Below are 19,832 nucleotides of genomic sequence, written 5' to 3' on the forward strand. Positions count from 1 at the left end.
GCTATTTTGTTATAGCTAAGTTCAGGGTTTGAACTTGGGGAGGCCTGAATGTTGGTGAAGTTGAGTGAGGCATGTAGTAATGAAGAAAGAACTTGTGTATTGATTAGAGTAACTCTTGAGGAATTGGTAAGGAATCTTTTTGATGTATAGAGCAGGCTCAGTTTTTGGTGTGTTGTTTTTATGCAATTTTGAATGTGAAGATCAAATTTCAGTTGATCACCTGTTATGACACCAAGTAACTTTGGTGAGTTACAACTTCAGTTTCAGTATTGTTGAGAGAGGATATTTTAAAGGTCTCTTTTATGTGTGTTTGGGATTTAGAGAGAAATAAGAGCAATTTTATCTGGATTTGGGAAAAGCTGATTGTCACTGACCCCAGTTTTCAATAGAGTTCAAAACCTGTTGAGTGATAAATTGTTACTGGGAAGGACTATTAGATGAGCAAATGACAGTGGAGTCATCTGCATATTGTATAAATGTAGCTTGTTGGGAGCATGTATGTAGATAATTTATAAATATGTTAAAAAGGAGAGGGCCAAGTACAGAGCCTTGTAGGACACCTGTATTAACTGGGAGAAAAGATGAGTAAGTAGAGATCCATTTAACTGATTGTAGACGGTTAGATAGGTAGCTAGAATCAAGTGACTGCTGTACTGGAAAAGCCTAAAACAGACATTTTTGAGAGTAGATGTTCATCATGTTTCACTATTGCAGTCCTTACAAAATGGGTTATCCAGCTCCTGGTAGCCCACAGTCGGCCGGAATACCAAAGTCCTTGGTGTATGACGTTTCATTTCTTCAGTCTTTCTTACCATGGACCCTGAAGCAGAAGCATTTTGCACGAGTGCCGGTCGGCCGAGTACTTTCTTTTTGTATTCTGACTGCTTAGTTGAAGACATCCTCAGATAAGTACCCCGTTGGGGACCCTCTTTTCTTGCTTTAACGAATGTCAGAGAAAGTTAATAACTGTCTTGATTTCCTCTGATTCCCTGCCTGCAGATATAGGTCCTTTGGTGGGTGACGGCCTGTGCACAGAACAAAGGCCTGCCTTTCTGTCCACCTCCTGGCAGCCACTCTCACCACAGATGGGGAGCACATCTAGAGGGCATATGCATTCAGGGGACTTGGAACTCTCAACAGGTTCATTTGCACATAAGTCTGAAGGAATTGATGTCAGTCCAGCAGGCCTTGATGGCTTTCAAACATCTTCTGTCTCCTGGTACTCTTCTGGTCAGGGCAGACAACACCACAATCATGTGGTACATCAACAAGCAGGGAGGGACACACTCTTACCCCCTTTGCAGACAAAGCATGATACTATGGTCCATAGCGGCTTCCATGGGCATTCATCTGATAGCTCAGTTTTTTCCAGGAAGGCTCAACACCTTGGCAGACCGGTTGAGCAGGCAGGTCCTGGATCCTCATGAGTGGCAACTAAACAAGACCATCTTCTATCGCACCATTCAGTGTTGGGGCACTCCCCAGGTGGATCTCTTGTCATCTCTAACCAACCACCTTCTTCCAACCTTTTGCACCAGGGATCATCACAACAAAGCTTGGAAAGTGGATGCTCTGTCCTTCCCCTGGACACAGCTCTCGATCTATGCATTCCCTCCTCTGCCTCTTCTTCCCAGAGTGCTGTTAAAGATAAGGTACAAAAAAACAAGGGCCATCATCATAGCTTCAGACTGGCCCAGTTAACATTGGTATCCACTACTTCGCAGTATCTCCCAGTCTCAGCCTTGGCATTTTCCCCTGATACCAGATCTCTTGGTTCGGGAGGGGGGAAAAATCCTGCATCCTCAACTTCAGACTTTGCATTTGGCAGTTTGGCTCATAATTTAAACCTTTCCCAACAGGTGGTTGAGGTCCTTCATGAGGCCGGGAGGCCTAGCACTAGGAAATCTTACGCTGATAAGTGGAAAAGATTTTCCATTTGGATGCAGACTAGAGGGGAAAACCCTTCTCAACCTACTCTTCCTCTTATTCTTGACTATCTGGCAGGCTTGCTTAATGGTGGATTTTCCTTTTCTTCTATCACAATCCATGCTTCAGCTGTTTCTGCTCATTGTTCCTTTGAGCATCCCATTTTCTCTTATCCCTTGATGAAACAGTTCCTCAGGGGAGCTAGCAATTTAAAGCCTCACAGGAGGGCATCTACTCCTGCTTGGGATCTCAGTTTTGTACTTGAGAAACTTACTTTGCCTCCTTTTGAACTAGCTGCCTCAGCAGACCTGAAGTTTCTCTCCTGGAAAACTGCCTTTCTCTTGGCTATTACTTCAGCTAGAAGAGTTTCTGAGCTGCAGGCCTTAGTGGCAGTAGAGCTTTTTATCATCTTCCATGTGGATCGGGTTTCTCTTCTAACTAATCCCTCCTTTATGCTTAAGGTGCTTTCTAGCCTGACTCTTAACCAATCTATCCACCTGCCGACCTTCTTTCCTAATCCTCAGAATAAAGGGGAAAGGTTACTGCATTCCCTGGATGTGCATAGACAGCTTAGATTTTACCTGGACAGGACTAAATCTTTTCGAAAGTCGGATCAGTTATTTCAGTTTTGCTCCTGGAGCTCAGTGTAAAGCTATTTCTAAACAGACCATTTCTAAGTGGATTGCTCATGGTATTCACTTTTGTTACTTATAGCATGGCAAGGTTCCTCCTCAGAGTATTAGGACCCATTCTACTAGGGCAGCCTTTACCTCAGCAGCCTTTTAAGAGGTGTACCTACTAGGGACATACTGGAAGCAGCTACATGGACTTCTGTCCACACTTTCACTAAACATTACAATTTACCCTTGTTTTCTGTCACTAAACATTACAATTTACCCTTCTTTTCTAAGTCTAGGGCTGGGTTTGCCACTGCAGTGTTGCACAGCATCTTTACCAACCCTTGAATAGTGGGTGTTCCTCCTCCCTTTTGTTTTTTTTTCCTGGGCTTTGGGAATCAACCCATTTTGTAAGGACTGCAACAGTGAAGCATGATGAGCATAGTACAGTTGTGTACACTATTCTCTATTGCAGTCCTGGTCCCCCCCCCTTCCATCCCCCTTTTTCCTAGGGCAAAGACTGGATTTTCCTGTTCCTGGTCTAACCTTTTTTTGGGGGCTTGTGACAGTTAAGACAAGAAAAACTGAGGAAATGGTGTTGGCTGCCTTCCTTTGTACCTGATGTCTTGACGTCAGGCCTAAACCGATGGCAGCCGACATCATGTACCAAGGACTTTGCTATTCTGACTGACTGTGGGCTACCGGGAGCCGGATAACCCATTTACTGCAACAGTGAATGTACTCGAACATCTGCATTTATGGTAAGTATACACAACTGTAGTTTTGTTATGTAAGACTGCGTCAAAAGCTTTAGAGAGATCTAAAAATGGGGAAGAAACTAAATTGCTATCTCTGGCTATCTATATATATCTGTATATTCACAAAGTGCCTGGCTCCAGTTATTGCTTTTTGCAGGCAAAGAAATATTCAAATATATCCATACCTGGGCAATTGTCTAATTCAGGCAGAAAACCAGGGCATACTTTTAAATCATCTGGCGTTTGTAAAAAGGGTTCTAACTTGTCTGGGGTACACCATAAATGAAAAGAAATCACAACTGGTACCCTGTCAACAGATTACTTTCCTGGGTGCAAGCTTGAGTACAACTGCCCAGATGGCTTTCGTCATGCCTGAGAAGCAAATTAATTTGGTAACTTACTTCAAACAAGTGGCCACAAAAACCCTGCTATCTGCAAGACAACTACTGCAAGCCATGGGGTTCATGGCCTCCTGCATTCTTCTAATTCCATATGCAAGACTGCATATGAGGAAACTACAGTGGTATCTAAAAATTCTATGGAGTCAACATTGTCACAACCTGGAAACAATGATTCCTGTCATACCTTGCCTACGCCTGGAGTTCTTATGGTGGGCAGAGGCCTGCCACCTAAACAAGGGACTACCATTCACACTACCCCCTGCCACCCAAACCCTAACTACAGATGCATCAAACTATGCATGGGGGGGCTCACCTGGCAGGGAAGTGCATTCAGGGCAAATGGAACCCATATCAAATGCACCTACATATCGATCAAAAAGAAATGTTAGCTGTACAGATTGCTCTGACAGCCTTCAAGGACAACTAATGGTAAAGACGGACAACACCATGGTTGTGTGGTACATAAACAAGCAGGGGGTACACATTCCTACCCCCTCTGCAGACTAGCCATGGCATTGTGGAACACAGCCTTGAGCTACTAAGTGCACCTACAAGCTCAATTCCTGCCAGGAGAATTGAATACACTGGCAGACGGACTAAGCAGAAACCTCATGGACCCACACGAGTGGAAACTGGAATCAAGGATTTTCAACATGTTGACAAGCGAATGGGGGAACCCAGACATAGATCTATTTGCCTCCCCCCAGAACTACCAGTTGAACAAGTTTTGCACAAGGACTCCCCACAAACAAGCCTGGAAAGTGGATGCTCTGTCCTTCAGCTGGAAAAACTTATCAGTCTACGCCTTCTCCCCACTGCCGCTGCTCTCCAAAGTTCTACTAAAAGTCAAAGAGGACAAACCAAGGATGATTTTGATTGCTCCAGACTGGCCACGCAAACACTGGTACCTCCTCCTCCGCAGTGTGTCACAATTGTCTCCATGGCACCTGCCTCAGATCCCTTCCCCGCTGTCTCAGCGGGAGAACCAAATTCTGCACTCTCAGCTTCCAACATTGAACCTTGCAGCCTGGCTAATCACTTAAATTCACCCTTATCATCCCTCAGCAAACCTGTGATAGATGTCATCTTGGAGGCAAGGAGACCTAGTACTAGAAAATCTTATGCTGACCAATGGAAAAGATTCTGTGCCTGGAACCACTCTTTAGGGTTGAGCTGCCCAATTTACCTCAGATTTTGCAATACTTAACTGAGATGCTTCACAAGGGCCTGTCTTTTTTTCTCCATTAAAATCCATGCCTCAGCTATTTTAGCTCATTATAACACAGAACCTCACCTCTTCTCTCATCCTCTGCTCAAGCAGTATCTCAAAGGGGCAAAAAACTTGAGACCACCCAGGAGAGCTCCAACCCCCACCTGAGACCTTAACTTTGTTTTGGAGAAACTCAATCTTCCTCCTTTCGAGCCAGCTGCTACTGCAGACTTAAAATTTCTTTCTTGGAAAACAGCCTTCCGTTTAGCAATCACTTCAGCTAGAAGGATATCTGAATCACAGGTCCTTATGGCAATGGAGCCTTTCATCATCTTTCATGCGGACAGGGTATCTCTCAGGACCAATCCATCCTTCGTGCCCAAGGTGGTTTCCAGTGGGGCTCTTAGTCAGTACATTCATTTGCCAACCTTCTTTCCCAATCCACAGAACAAAGGGGAATGGATTCTGCATTCCTTGGATGTGCACAGACAACTTTGATTCTACTTGGACAGGACTAAACCTTGAAGAAAATCTGAACAACTGCTGGTAGCATTTGCTGCAGGGGCAGAGGGGAAGGCTATTTCAAAACAAACCATTTTTAAATGGATAAGCCATTACATTCATTTCTGCTATAAACACCATGGAAAACCTATTCCCCCAGGGGATCAGATCTCACTCCACCAGTGCTGCATCTACTTCTGCAGCCTTTCTCAGAGGTATTCCTACCAGGGACATCCTAGAAGCTGCTACCTGGAGCTATGTATATACGTTCACCAAGCATTATCATTTACCAATTTTCTCTAAATCCAGAGCTGGCTTTGCCACTGCTGTCTTGCAGGGCCTTATAGCTGGCCCTAATGCTGTATAAACTCCTCCTCCCAATTATAGCTTTGGGAATCTACCCAAATGTAATGACTGCAACAGAGAAACACAAAGAACATAGTATAGTTGTGTACACTTACCATAAATGTAGATGTTTGAGTGTATTCACTGTTGCAGTCCTGGTTACCCACCCTCCAGCCCCCTAACTTTTTCTGGCTATACCTCTACTTTCCTTTACTATGCTTAAAAGCCTTTTTGGTGTATTTGCTTTTTGTTGGAGGTATACTTTTGTGTTTTTATGTTTATTTTCTTCCCATTAGGGGGGCACTTGACATCTGGGGCAAGGAAAACTGATGTAATGGCATCGGCTGCATGTTTTTATATCCCTGACGTCATGGAAGAAGGGACAGCAACCGATGCAGAACCCAAGACTTGTTAATCAGGCTGATTGAGGGCAACCTGCCAGCAGATTGCCCAAATGTAATGACTGCAACAGTGGTAAGTGTACACAACTACTTCCCTATCATTCCTTGCCTAAGGACAGAGTTCCTTTGGTGGGCAGAGGCCTGCTACCACAACAAGGGACTCCCTTTCACTCAACCACCCGCCACACAAACCCTAACAACAGACTCATCAGACTATGCATAGGGGGCTCACATGGCAGGAAAATGCATTCAAGGCAAATGGAGCCCAAAACAAATGCACCTGCATATCAATCAAAAAGAAATGTTAGCTGTACAGAATGCACTGACAGCCTTCAAATACCTTATTCATCCAGAGCAACTATTGCTAAAGACAGACAACACCACTGTTATGTGGTACATAAACAAGCAGGGGGGAACCCATTCCTACCCACTCTGCAGGTTAGCCAGGGCTGTGTGGAACATAGCCTTGGGTATTCAAGTGCACCTGCAAGTTCAATTCCTGCCAGGCAAACTAAATTCACTGGCAGATGACTTAAGCAGAAATCTAATGGACCCAGAGAAGTGGAAACTGGAACCCAAATCATTCAAGCTTCTGGTCCACAGGTGGGGGCACCAGAGGTGGACCTCTTTCCTTTCCCACAGAACTATCAGTTGAGCAAATATTGCACCAGAACTCCCCACAGACAAGCATGGGAAGTGGATGCCCTGTCCTTTACATGGGAAAACCTCTCAATCTATGCATTTTCCCCTCTGCCGATCCTCTCGAACGTTCTACTAAAGATCAGACAGGACAAGCCAAGGACAATCCTGATTGCACCAGACTGGCCACGCCAGCACTGGTACCCATTTTTGCACAGTCTGACAGTAGTGCCACAATGGCACCTGCCTCAGACCCCTTCCCTGCTGTCCCAGCAGGAGGGCCAGATTTTGCATCCTCAGCTGCAAACCCTGAACCAAGCAGCCTGGCTGATCCCCTGAACACATCACCAGCAACCCTCAGTAAACAGGTGCTAGATGTCATCCTTGAGGCAAGGAGGCCTAGTACTAGGAAATCCTATTCAGAAAAGTGGAAAAGATACTGTTCTTGGAGCCAGTCTCAGGGAATGGACACAACCGTGCCCAGCTTACCTCAAATACTAAATTACCTAACAGAACTGCTCCTCAAAGGCCTCTCCTTCTCTTCAATTAAGATTCATGCTTCTGCCATCTCAGCTCATTACAATACTGAGCCACCCATCTTCTCTCACCCTCTGGTCAAATAGTTCCTGAGAGGAGCCAAAAATTTAAGACCCCCCAGGAGAGCTGCCACTCGAGCCTGGGACCTTAACTTTGTACTGCAGTAGCTCACACTTCCTACTTTTGAATCTGCAGCTACAGCAGAGTTAAAATTCCTCTCTTGGAAAACAACCTTACTTCTAGCCTTCACTTCAGGAAGAAGAGTGTCTGAACTGCAGGCCCTTATGGCCATGGAACCCTTCATTATCTTCCATGTGGACAGGGTTTCCCTCAGGACTTAACCCATCATTTATGCCCAAGGTGGTATCTAGTGTGGCTTTAAACCAATCCATTCATTTGCCAACCTTTTTCCCTAATCCTTAGAATAAAGGGGAAAGGAACCTGCACTCCCTGGATGTACACAGGCAGCTTAAGTTCCACCTGGACAGGACTAAACCTTTCAGGAAATCTGACTAGTTGCTAGTCAGCTTTGCTACAGGGCAGAGGGTAAGGCCATTTCAAAGCAAACCATTTCTAAATGAATAGCACACTGTATCCATTTCTGCTACAAACGCCGTGAAAAACCTACCCCGCAGGGGATCAGAACTCATTCCACTAGGGCTACCTCAACCTCTACAGCAATTCTCAGGGGAGTCCCTACCAGGGGCATCCTGGAAGCTGCAACCTGGAGTTCTTTTCACACCTTCACCAAGCATTACCACTTACCTATCTTTTCTAAATCCAGAGCTGGATTTGCCACACAGCAGTCTTACAAGGCCTGCTAACCAGCCCTAATGCTTCTCGACTGCCTCCACCCTTCCTCAACTTTGGGTATCAACCCAAGTGTGATGACTGCAACAGTGAAACACGAAGAACATAGTAGACTTGTGTGTGCACTTGCATAAATATAGATGTTCCGAGTGTGTTCACTGTTGCAGTCCTGGTTACCCTCCCACCAGCCCCCTGACTTCTCTATACTTTCTACCTATCCTTTTTATTTATTTATTTATTTCTGGCCATCTTATAACAATGGTATTCACTTTTTACTGGGGGTATTCTACACCATGTAATTGCTTCCTATTTTGGGGGCTGCTGACATCTGGGGCAAGAAAAACTGATGTAATGGCATCGGCTGCATGTTTTTATCCCTGGCGACCTGACGTCATGGAACATGGAAGAAGCAACAGCATCCGATGCAGAAATCCCAAGACTCTGGTATTTGGGCCGACTGAGGGCTACCTGCAGGCAGGTAACTCAAGTGTGATGACTGCAACAGTGAATACACTCGAACATCTACATTTATGGTAAGTGTACAAAACTGTACTTTCCCTGTCCTCTGATTCCCGGAAGCTTCATTTGGGGAAATTAGCTCTAAGATGATGAAACACTTTGAATGGGAATCCAAACAGATTTCTGATGTGCAAACAAAAAGTATTATTATCTTTTAGAGGTTGGCACCCCTGCTTATGTTCCTGTTCCTCTTGTATTGGAAGCCTTTGTCAGTTCCTTTGCATCTATTTCCACTGCTACTTGACTCTCAACCATCAGTCCCTAAAAAGCTTGATAGGTTTTACAAAAGCACCTGAAGAGTTAAAAGTTTCTGTACAAAAATTCTGTGTTGTCATGGCTATGGTTAAGCCCTCTAAACTGCTACCTGCTGCTAATGTCCTTCCCTGAGATAAATACAGCAGAGCAATAGATAAACTGGGAATGAAGGTGTATACTTCCACTCTAGCATTCAGAGTCCAGAACTGTCAGAACCAGATGACTAAATGTTTGCTGTCTGTCTTAAAGAATTTTAATAAAACTCTGGTTTTAATGGAAGGGTCAGGCAGTAAGCAGCAGACAATGTATGTGGTGACTTGGGCCTCAAAGGTGGCTAGGTATAACATCAAATGCAGCTGTGATGCAGTGGAGGTTTCCTCCAGAGAATCTGCTACAGTTTCTGCTATCAGAAGATATGCATGGCTATTAAAACCAAGCTGCTAGATTCTCCTTTGAATAGGAACCTTTTATTTGACCCTGGTGCTGCCTGCTTGTTTAAACCTTACAAGAACAGGAGAAAATAATGAAGGATTGCAGACAATTTTTTTTTACTTCTCTTCCCAGTTACCAGAGAAATTACCCTGTGATGCCAAAATCATTTGCTCACAAGGAATCTGTGATGCCTCATACAACCAAGAAAATGCCTTGCAAAAGATTCCAAAGGCAAGCAAGACAGGGACTCAAAATCTGGGAGTCCTCACTAACCAGACAAGTCAACCTGACTACCCTCTTCTCGCTGCTCCCCCCTCAGTCATTTATTCCCCTCTGTCCAAATGACTCACCTCATCAATAGTAAACTGACAACTCATTACCACAGACAAATGGGTCCCCTTTATTATTCAGCAAGGTCACAGAATGACTTGTAAGGTAGTCCCTCCTTTCAATGTCTTTCCTTCTCCTCCTCCCAGTCAAATGAAGTTTCTTTCTCCCATCATTCAAGACTTACTCAAGCAAGGTACAGTAGAACCTGTGCCACAACAGTACATGAAAAATGGGTTCTATTTGAAGACTTTTCCTTGTTCCAAGAATAGGAGGAGAATGGAGACCTGTACTGGATTGGTCCATTCTCCAGACTTTCCCCAAGGTCTCCTCATTCAAGATGCTATCTGTCAAACTCTGCTACCATTCATACTGCTGCAAGCCTTTCTGGCTTCCTTGGATCTAAAGGAAGCTTACCACTACATTCCAGTCCACCCAACCTTCAGGAAATTCCTGAGGTTTTCAGCTTACTCATCACCCTTTCAGTTCTTTGCCTTGCCTTTTGGTCTTTCTACATCCTCCAGGGTTTTTAGAAAATGTCTGGCTCCAGTCATAGATTTCTGCAGGACTCTGGGAATTCAAATATTCACATACTTCAACAATCTTTTAGATACAGGCACCCTCACCACAGACTTTTGTACTCCATGTCAACTTTAATGTCCCTTCTCCAAAGTCTGCAGTTCATGATCAACTTCAAGACATCCAATCTACAGCCAACCCAAGACCTGCCCTTCCTGGGATTGCAAAATAGACACCAAACTCATGCAGGCTTTCCTGCCTCTAGATAAGGTACAGAGTTTCTCCAGTTACTCCTGTCCCTTCAGACTTGCACCATGAGAGAAATCCTCAGGACACTGAAATTCATGTCTACAACCATACATGTGATCCGTTTTGTCATAATCCGTATGAGAAAGATCCAGTGGTATCTGAAATCCATTTGGTCCCAGCACTCCCACCATCTGGATACTTGGAATGTTCGTGTTTCACTGTTGCAGTCATTATACTTGGGTTATCCTGCTGGCAGGCTACCCGCAGTCAGCCTGAATTCCAAAGTCCTGGTCCGGCGTCAGTTGCTGTCGCCTCTTTCCTGACGTCAGTGCGCCAGGGGTAGATAAGATGCAGCCAACGCCATTTTCTTCACTCTTTCTTGCCGTGCGGTGCCCGGAGCAAAAGCAGTTCGCAAGTGCCAGTCGGCCGACTCCTGAGATTTTCGAAATTGAATTTCAGAACCGAAGTCTTCAATAAAGCTAAGTACCCCGTTGGGGAAACTTTTTCTTGCTCCAGACCGATGTCAGTAAAAGTTAACAATTGTATTTCTTGTGGGAAGCAAATACCTCATAAGGATTTTCACTCTTACTGTATTCCTTGCCTAGGCCCTGACCACGACGTTGCTAGTTGTCAGTTTTGTGCTACATTCAACCAACGCACTATTAAGCGTCGGTTTGATTTTGCTTTACACTACTTTGGCCGAAGGTTTAATTACATAATGCCGTTGGAACAACCGACGACCGGAATTCATAAAAAACGCAAAGACAAATAAAAGGACAGGCATCCGAGGTCCAAAACCGACGACGAAGCCTCTTCTAGGCCAGTCGCCGGTTCTCAGTGAGGTGCTTTTGCAGCCCCTGACACCCACTACCTAAGAGCCACAGGCTGCCTCCGACTCCCACGTGGAGACAACTAGGGCTCTGGAAACCCAAGGTATTGGGCCTACGGAAACTATTCCCTCAGATGGGTCCGGAGCCGCTGAGCAGGCATCGGCTTCTGAGGGTGTTTTCAGACCTACACAGCTTACTATCAAGTCCACTTCAGCAGCCAAGGCAAAGTCTAAAACACCACTAAAGACAAAGAAACAAGTACAGCATTCTCCTGGACAGTCATCCATGCCAAAGAAACAGATGCTTAAAATGGCCGAGGACCTAATTACTTTGATCAGGGGGTCCCATCCCCCTCCTGATAAAAGGCCTAGGCAAGACACTGACTATGACTCCTCTGACCAGGTTTCTATTTCCTCTGATTCCTCTTCAGAACAGGGATATTCTCTTCCTCCCTATAAGGACTCTGATGCTGAAGAATCTATCCCTTCAGCCTCTCCTCCTGAGGATTAATCTTTTGAGGAAACCCTGCACACCATGAGGGAGCATTTTCATTGAGAGAGCCAGGATTATTCAGAATCCAAGAAAAGGCTAAGAGACTTTTTTTTACTGCCTCAGCACAGGCCCCTTGCTATCCCCCTGTACTAGATGATGTTTTTTTTCTGAATCCAGTTTGTCTCCTGATTCTTTACCCCCTGCACCAGTCAAGCCATATAGGTACTACAGGGTCCCAGACTCACATAAATTTCTTTATAAAAACCCTGCTGCTGACCCAGAAGCAATTTCTCAGGGTCCCAAAGGGGTCAAGGCTTCCACTGCTAAAATCCCTGTTCCCTCAGATAGGGATTCTAGAGCACTGGATAGATGGGGGAAAAAAGTTTACACTTCTGCTACTTTAGCTGTAAGGGCTTTAAACTGCCAGTTTCACATGCTTAAATATCAACAATACCTAATGTCTTTGCTAAAACAGAAAATGCTTACAAACTCAGAATGTCCTGACAGCAAGGAAATGCAGAATTTATTGCATGCAGCTGAACAAGTGGGAAAGCATACTCTACAATGTGGTTTTGATTCTTTAGAGGCTTTTTGCAGAGCCGCAGTTACAGGTTCTGTCATTCGAAGGCATGCTTGGTTAAAAGAACAAAGTTTACCTGATCATGTTAAAGCAAAATTATTGGATGCTCCATTACAGCATGATACTTTGTTTGGTGTTGAGGCAGAAAGAGGTATTGAAGAAAATGGAGAATAAAGCAAAATCAATGCAGGCAGTAAAGGATTTCTTACAGGTTCAGCCACCTAGATTTAGCAGGAACTGGCCTTCGAAAAAATTAGTCCTTTCCAGTATCAGACAGGCCACAAGAGGCAGATCTTGGCCCCAAGGCTCATACAGACCTAAACAATGGGGTGCTTCAGCCCCCAAAGGTGGAGAAGACAAATCACAACCTTATAGGAAACAGTCCCAATGACTTCCCTCTCCGAATGCCAAGCACTTACCTTTTGGCAGCACCCTTAGGGGGAAAACTAGCACTTTTCTCACAAAATTGGTGCATGATCACCCAGGACAAATGGGTACTGAATATTGTTTCTCAGGGTTACAGGTTCCTCTTTCACACTCTACCAAGGTCAAAAGGTATGCCAGACCTGCCACAAAATCAATGGGCAGAGGCACAAAAACAAATTTCTGCTCTTGTGGACATGAGAGCTATTCAAAAAGTACCACAGCAAGAACAAGGACAAGGATTTTACTCAAGACTTTTCTTGGTACCCAGAAAGGATAATGCCTGGAGACCAATACTAGACCTGTCAATTCTAAATACTTTCCTGGATGTTCCAAAATTCAAAATGTTGACACTGCAGCAACTCCTACCCATGCTGGGCCAGAAGGCTTGGCTAGTTACTTTGGACCTCAAAGAGGCATACCTGCATGTCCCAGTCAGACAATCTTGCAGAAGATACCTCAGATTCATAGCTGGCTCAATGAATTGCCAATTCTCTGCACTGCCCTTTGGCTTATCTACTGCGTCCAGTGTCTTCACAAAATGCCTGGCACCAGTAATTGCATTTTGCAGACAAAAAGGAATTCAAATATATCCCTACTTGGACGACTGCCTTATTCAAGCAGAGAGCAAGGACATTCTACTAAAGCATCTGGCGTTTGTAAAATGATTACTAATTTGCTTAGGGTACACAGTAAACGAAAAGAAATCAAAACTAGTGCCCTCTCAAGAGATGATATTCCTGGGTGCAAGCTTAAATACAAATGCCCAGATGGCTTATCTCACGCCAGACAACAAAGGCAATTGACTCATTACTTTCAGATGATGGCAACAAAGACCCTTCTTACCTGCAAGAAAAATTCTGCAGGCTTTGGGCTTCATGGCATCCTGCATCCTGCTAATTCCATATGCAAGACTGCATATGAGGAAGCTACAATGGTATCTAAAAAGTGTTTGAACTCAACATTGCCACAGCCTGGAAATAGTAATAATTCTTATTCCCTGCCTGCAACAGGAGTTTTGATGGTGGGCACTGGCCTGTCACCACAACAAGGGACAGCCTTTCACTTTACCCACAGCCAGGCAGACACTAACAACAGATGCATCGGATTATGCCTGGGGGCACACATGTCAGGAAAATGTATTCAGGGCACATGGCCTGCAGTCCATATGCATCTTCACATCAATCAAAAAGATATGCTGGCTGTACAGAATGCCCTGACAGCCTTCAAGGATCTACGACATCCAGGACAACTATTACTAAAGACTGACAATACTACAGTTATGTGGTACAAAAGCAAGGGGGCACACATTCCTACACCCTCTGCAGGCAAGCCATGACTTTGTGGAACACACCACTAACCTATCAAGTACATCTGCAGGCACAATTCCTGCTAGGAAAGAAAAATACTCTGGCAGACGAACTAAGCAGAAACCTCATAGACCCTCACGAGTGGAAACTAAATCCACAGGTCTTCAGCATGATAACAAGGAAATGGGGACACCCAGACATAGATCTTTTTGCCCTCCCTCACAACTGCCAACTACAGAGATTCTGCACCAGGACTTATCACTCACAAGCATGGAAAGTGGATGCTCTATCATTCAGCTGGAAAACCCTAACATTTTATGCCTTTCCACCACCACCTCTCCATCCCAATGTGCTCCTAAAAGTCAGACAAGAGAAGCCAAAAATGATTCTGATTGCCCCAGACTGGCCACGTCAGCACTGGTACCCAATCCTAAAGAGCTTGTCTCAAGGCCCAGCCTGGTCTTTACCTCAAATTCCTCATCTTCTGACTCAACAAAACAATCAGATCCTGCACAGCCAACTTAGTACCTTAAATCTGGCTGCATGGCAGATAATATAGCCACTCAAAACACACCTCTCTCTAAAGCTGTTATAAATGTCATTTTGGAAGCCAGGAGGCCCAGCACCAGGAAATCTTATGTAGAAAAATGGAAGAGATTCTGTGCTTGGAACCAGGCACAAGGACTTGACCCACTTGTTCCAAATATTCCTCAGATTTTACAATACCTAACTGAGATGCTGGACAAAGGCCTATCCTTCTCATCAGTTAAGATTCATGCCTCTGCCATTTCAGCTCATTACAATACGGAACCTCCTATTTTCTCTCATCCACTGCTAAGACAGTACCTCAGAGGGGCAAAAAACATAAGACCCCCCAAGGAGAGCACCGGTTCCTACATGGGACCTCAACTTTGTCTTAGAAAAGCTCACACTGCCTCCTTTTGAGCCGGCCAATACAGCTGATATAAAATTCTTATCATGGAAAACTTCTCTGCTCCTAGCAATAACTTCAGCAAGAAGAGTCTCAGAGTTACAAGCATTAATGGCAGTGGATCCTTTTTATAATTTTTCATCCGGACAGGGTTTCTCTAAGGACAAACCCAACATTTATGCCAAAGGTAGTATCCAGTGTGGCTCTTAACCAAACCATTCATTTGACAACATTTTATCCAAATCCCCAGAATAAAGGGGAGAGACTTCTGCACTCTTTGGACATACACAGGCAGCTACGCTTCTACTTGGACAAAACAAAAGCTTTCAGAGAAACTGAGCAACTGTTTGTAGCATATGCTGCAGGATCACAAGCAAAGGCTATCTCAAAGCAGACTATTTCAAAATGGATAGGACACTGTATTTATTTCTGCTATGCACAGCATGGCAAGTCAGTGCCTAAGAATATTAGGCCACATTCTGCCAGGGCAGCAGCCTTTCGCAGAGGAGTACCAACCAAGGAAATTTTGGAGGCTGCAACTTGGAGTTCAGTGCACACTTTCACCAAGCACTACCACTTACCTCTTTACTCTAAATCCAGAGCAGGCTTTGCCACTGCAGTTCTGCAGGGCCTCATAGCCACTCCTAATCCTATTTAGATCCAGCTGCCCAACCTCAACTTTGGGATTCAACCCAAGTGTAATGACTGCAACAGTGAAACAATATGAACATAGTACAGTTGTGTACCTACCATAAATGTAGATGTTCGAGTGTATTCACTGTTGCAGTCCAGATTGCCCACCCACCATCCCCATTTTTTTGCTGGGACTTATCTATACTTCTCTATCCTATACAACCTATGTGGTGTATTTGCTTGTAGATGAAGGTATTGTTTATTTTAGTGTATGTTTTTTATAAGCAATGTGTATTGCCTTCCTTCTTGGGGGCACCTGACATCTGGGGCAAGAAAAACTGAAGAAAATGGAGTCGGCTGCATCTTATATACCCCTGACGCACTGACGTCAGGAAAGAGGCGACAGCAACCGATGCCGGACCAGGACTTTGGAATTCAGGCCGACTGCGGGTAGCCTGCCAGCAGGATAACCCAGGTGTAATGACTGCAACAGTGAATACACTCGAACATCTACATTTATGGTAGGTACACAACTGTACTTTCCTGTCCTCCCCTGCTTAAAGAAAGAAATCTAAGGGTACACCCTCAAACCAGTTCTTTAGTTCTCCCATTACTACCTTTCAAGGTACAGACACTACAACAGGAGCTGCACACACATGCTTCAGACATTGCAAGGGGGCATGTATTGGCTCCATGTGAGTTCAGAGCCAGTGGCCACAAAAATCTAAAGTCAGAGTACATCAGCCTGAAGGAGATGCAGGCAATAATTCAGGCCGTGCAGATCTTTTCCCATTTCTGGGCTCCAGGACCAGTCAGAATTGTCACAGACTATAGCATTACAGTCATGTTGTATATAAACAAGCATGCTTGAGGAGACCAGATCTCATCAACTATGCAGACTAGCTTTTATGGCACAGGATCAGGCCACAAAAGCAAACCTGTCTCTCCAAACAATTTGCATTCCCTAGCATGACATTTTCCTGGCATGTTTAAGAAGATCAAGGGAACACCCTCACAAATTGACAGGGAGGTTTTCCTAAACATAGTCCAAATGGAGTATCTTGCAGACAGACCTATTTACCTCCATCAGCAACAAACTTCTTCCTTTCTTTGGCACATGAGCATCTTGTTCTCAAACATGCTGAACAGACCATTCACCATCACTGAAAAGAGAGGATGTTCTTCGTGTTTCACTGTTACAGTCATCAAACTTGGGTTATCTGCCTGCAGGTAGTCCTCAGTCGGCCCGAATACCAGAGACTTAGTATTTTTTCGTCGGATGCTGTCACTCCAGGACTGACGTCAGAGGTATAAAAATAGGCAGCTGACACCATTACATCAGTCTCTCTTGCCGAGGAGCCCGAAGCAGAAGTAGTTCACAAGTGCCATTCGGCCGCTACCTGAATTTTTGTTTACGAATTTAATAATCCTGAAGTCTTCTAAAGCTAAGTACCCCGTTGGGGATCCTTTTTTCATGCTCTAACCGATGTCAGAAAAAGTTAACAATTGTCTTACCTGTGGAAAGCAAATACCTCACAGAGATTTTCATTCTTACTGCTTCACCTTTTTAGGCCCAGACCACGACGTCCCTCACTGTCGGTTTTGTGCCTTGTTTAACTCCCAAACCATTCGTCGACGGGCTCTCTTTGTTACTAAATTCTTTTGCTGTTGATGTCCGTATTCTGAAATGGCTTCAGTAAGCCATCCGACTGCTGATATTCCGAAAAGACGTAAAGATAAAGGCAGAGACAGACCACAAAGGTCCAAAACTGCTGACAACGCTTCCGTTAAGCTAGTTGCCAGTCGGCCGGTACTCAATGAGGTGCTTTCGTAGGCCCTGATGCCAGCTTCAGTGGATTCGCAGGCCTCTACTGAGACCCATTCGGAGTCCGGTATGCCATGAGACTCTTCGTCGACTGTGGAACCTGTGGATGTCTCTACCTTGGATGGGTCCAGAGCCGCTGAGCAGGCACCGGCTTCTGAAGCAGTTATTCGCTCAACAGATGTTCAACTCAAACCGACGACTTCTTTTTTAACCAAAACTAGAGTTTCTTAGGCCCAGAGTACGCACTATGCCTAGCAAACCGACGACCAAAGCACATGCACCTGCTCCCATGCCGTAAAAACAAATGCTTAGAATGGCTGAAGACCTTATTACGCTGATTAGGGGAAGTCCACCTTCCCCTCCAAAGAGACAGAGTCCAGTCCCCTTCAGCTTCTACAGACCAGGAGTCCGATGACTCTGAAATTTCTGATTATGAAGACATGCCCTTTATCTGTTTATGAGAATTCAGATGCAGAGGAATCCATTCCCCGTGCCTCCCCTCCAGAGGATTTTTCTTTTGGCAAAACCTTGCATACCTTACGAGAGCATTTCCACTGGGAATGCCAATACTATCCTCAGTCCAAAAAGAGACTCAGAGAATTTCTAGAGTTGCCTCAACACAGGCCCTTAGCAATACCACCTGTTCTAGATGTTGTGGATGATGTTTTTATGGAATCCAGTCTTACTCCTGCCCCTAGTAAACTAGAAAGTTAGTACAGAGTACCTGACACTCGCAAATCTCTTTTCAAGAATCCTACTGCTAACCCAGCCATCATTTCCCAGGGGCCTAAAGGTATCAAGGCTACTACAGCCAAGAATCCCACCCCTTCAGACAGGGATTCCAGAGCTTTGGACAGATTGGGTAAGAAGGTGTATACCTCTGCAAGTTTTGCTGTTAGGGCATTGAATTGTCAGTTTCACATGCTGAAGTACCAGCAACATATTATGGAACTTATTAAACAAAAAGTGGCAACCTTTTCAGACTGTGCAGAAAATAAAGAATTGCAGGAGCTTATGCACTCTGCAAGCCAAGTCAGCATGCATACTTTGCAGTGTGGCTTTGACGTCTTAGAAGCATCTTGCTGGGCAGCTATCACTGGCTCTGTACTGAGAAGACATGCTTGGCTGAAGGAGCAGACCTTGCCACACCATGCCAAGTCTAAAAGTTATTAGACGCTCCTTTGAGTAAGGACTCTTTGTTTGGCACCAAAGCAGAAGAGGTTCTTAAAAAGATGGAATAAAAAGCTAAGTCTGTGCAGACTGTTAAGTAATTCTTACAAGTGCAACCCCCTAGATTCAGTAGGCATTGCCCTTCCAAACACTGGTCCTTTCCAGCCCCCTCCAGGCCTTCTCAAACCAGAACCAGGGGAAACAGACCACCCAGACTACAGTCTCAGGGTATGCAGAGATCTAAGCAGTGGAGGGCCCCCACCCCTAAAGCAGGCAGTGGTAAGTCATCTACTTACTGAAAAAGCTCACAATGACTTCTTTACTCCACTCCCCAGCCCTGCCCAATTGCTTGTGCCCCTAGTAGGAAAACTTGCCCTTCATGCAAAAAACTGGGTGTCCATCACTCAGGACCGGTGGGTCCTCAACATTGTATCCCAGGGGTACAAATTTTATTTCCATTCACCACCAGCCACAAGCGGGTTTCCAGACCTTCCTCCAAACCAGTGGGCAGAGGCTCGAAACCAAGTTCTTTCTCTACTCAAGATCAGAGCTATTCAGCCAGTTCCAGTAGAACAAGACGGGTCAATGATTCTACTCCAGACTCTTCCTGGTACCTAGGAAAGAGGGCTCTTGGCACCCAATCCTGGATCTTTCCATTCTCAACACCATGTTCATCGTGTTTCACTGTTGCAGTCATTACACTTGGGGTTATCCTGCTGGCAGGCTACCCGCAGTCGGCCTGAATTCCAAAGTCCTGGTCCAGCGTCGGTTGCTGTCGCCTCCTCCCTGACATCAGTGCGAAAGAGGTATATAAGATGCAGCCGACACCATTTTCTTCAGTCTTTCTTGCCACGCGGTACCCGAAGCAAAAGTAGTTTGCAAGTGCCGGTCGGCCGACTCCTGAGATTTTCAAAATTGAATTTCAGAACCGAAGTCTTCAATAAAGCTAAGTACCCCATTGGGGAAACTTTTTCTTGCTCCAGACAGATTTCAGTAAAAGTTAACAATTGTATTTCTTGTGGGAAGCAAATACCTCATAAGGATTTTCACTCTTACTGTATTCCTTGCCTAGGCCCTGACCACGACGTTGCTAGTTGTCAGTTTTGTGCTAGATTCAACCAACGCACTATTAAGTATCGGTTTGATTTTGCTTTTCATTACTTTGGCCGAAGATTTAACTACATAATGCCGT

General features: G+C 44.9%; 1 protein-coding gene across 6 annotated transcripts in view; it reads left to right on the top strand.

The window, feature by feature from the left end:
- ZMYND11 (zinc finger MYND-type containing 11) overlaps window positions 1-19,832 on the top strand; it is a 1,778,022-nt gene that overhangs the window by 1,211,499 nt on the left and 546,691 nt on the right. The gene's annotated exons all lie outside the window — the stretch shown is intronic.

Source organism: Protopterus annectens, chromosome 3.part0 (assembly GCF_019279795.1).
Source record: "Protopterus annectens isolate FY-2018-M chromosome 3.part0, PAN1.0, whole genome shotgun sequence".
NCBI classification, from domain to species: Eukaryota; Metazoa; Chordata; order Ceratodontiformes; family Protopteridae; genus Protopterus; species Protopterus annectens.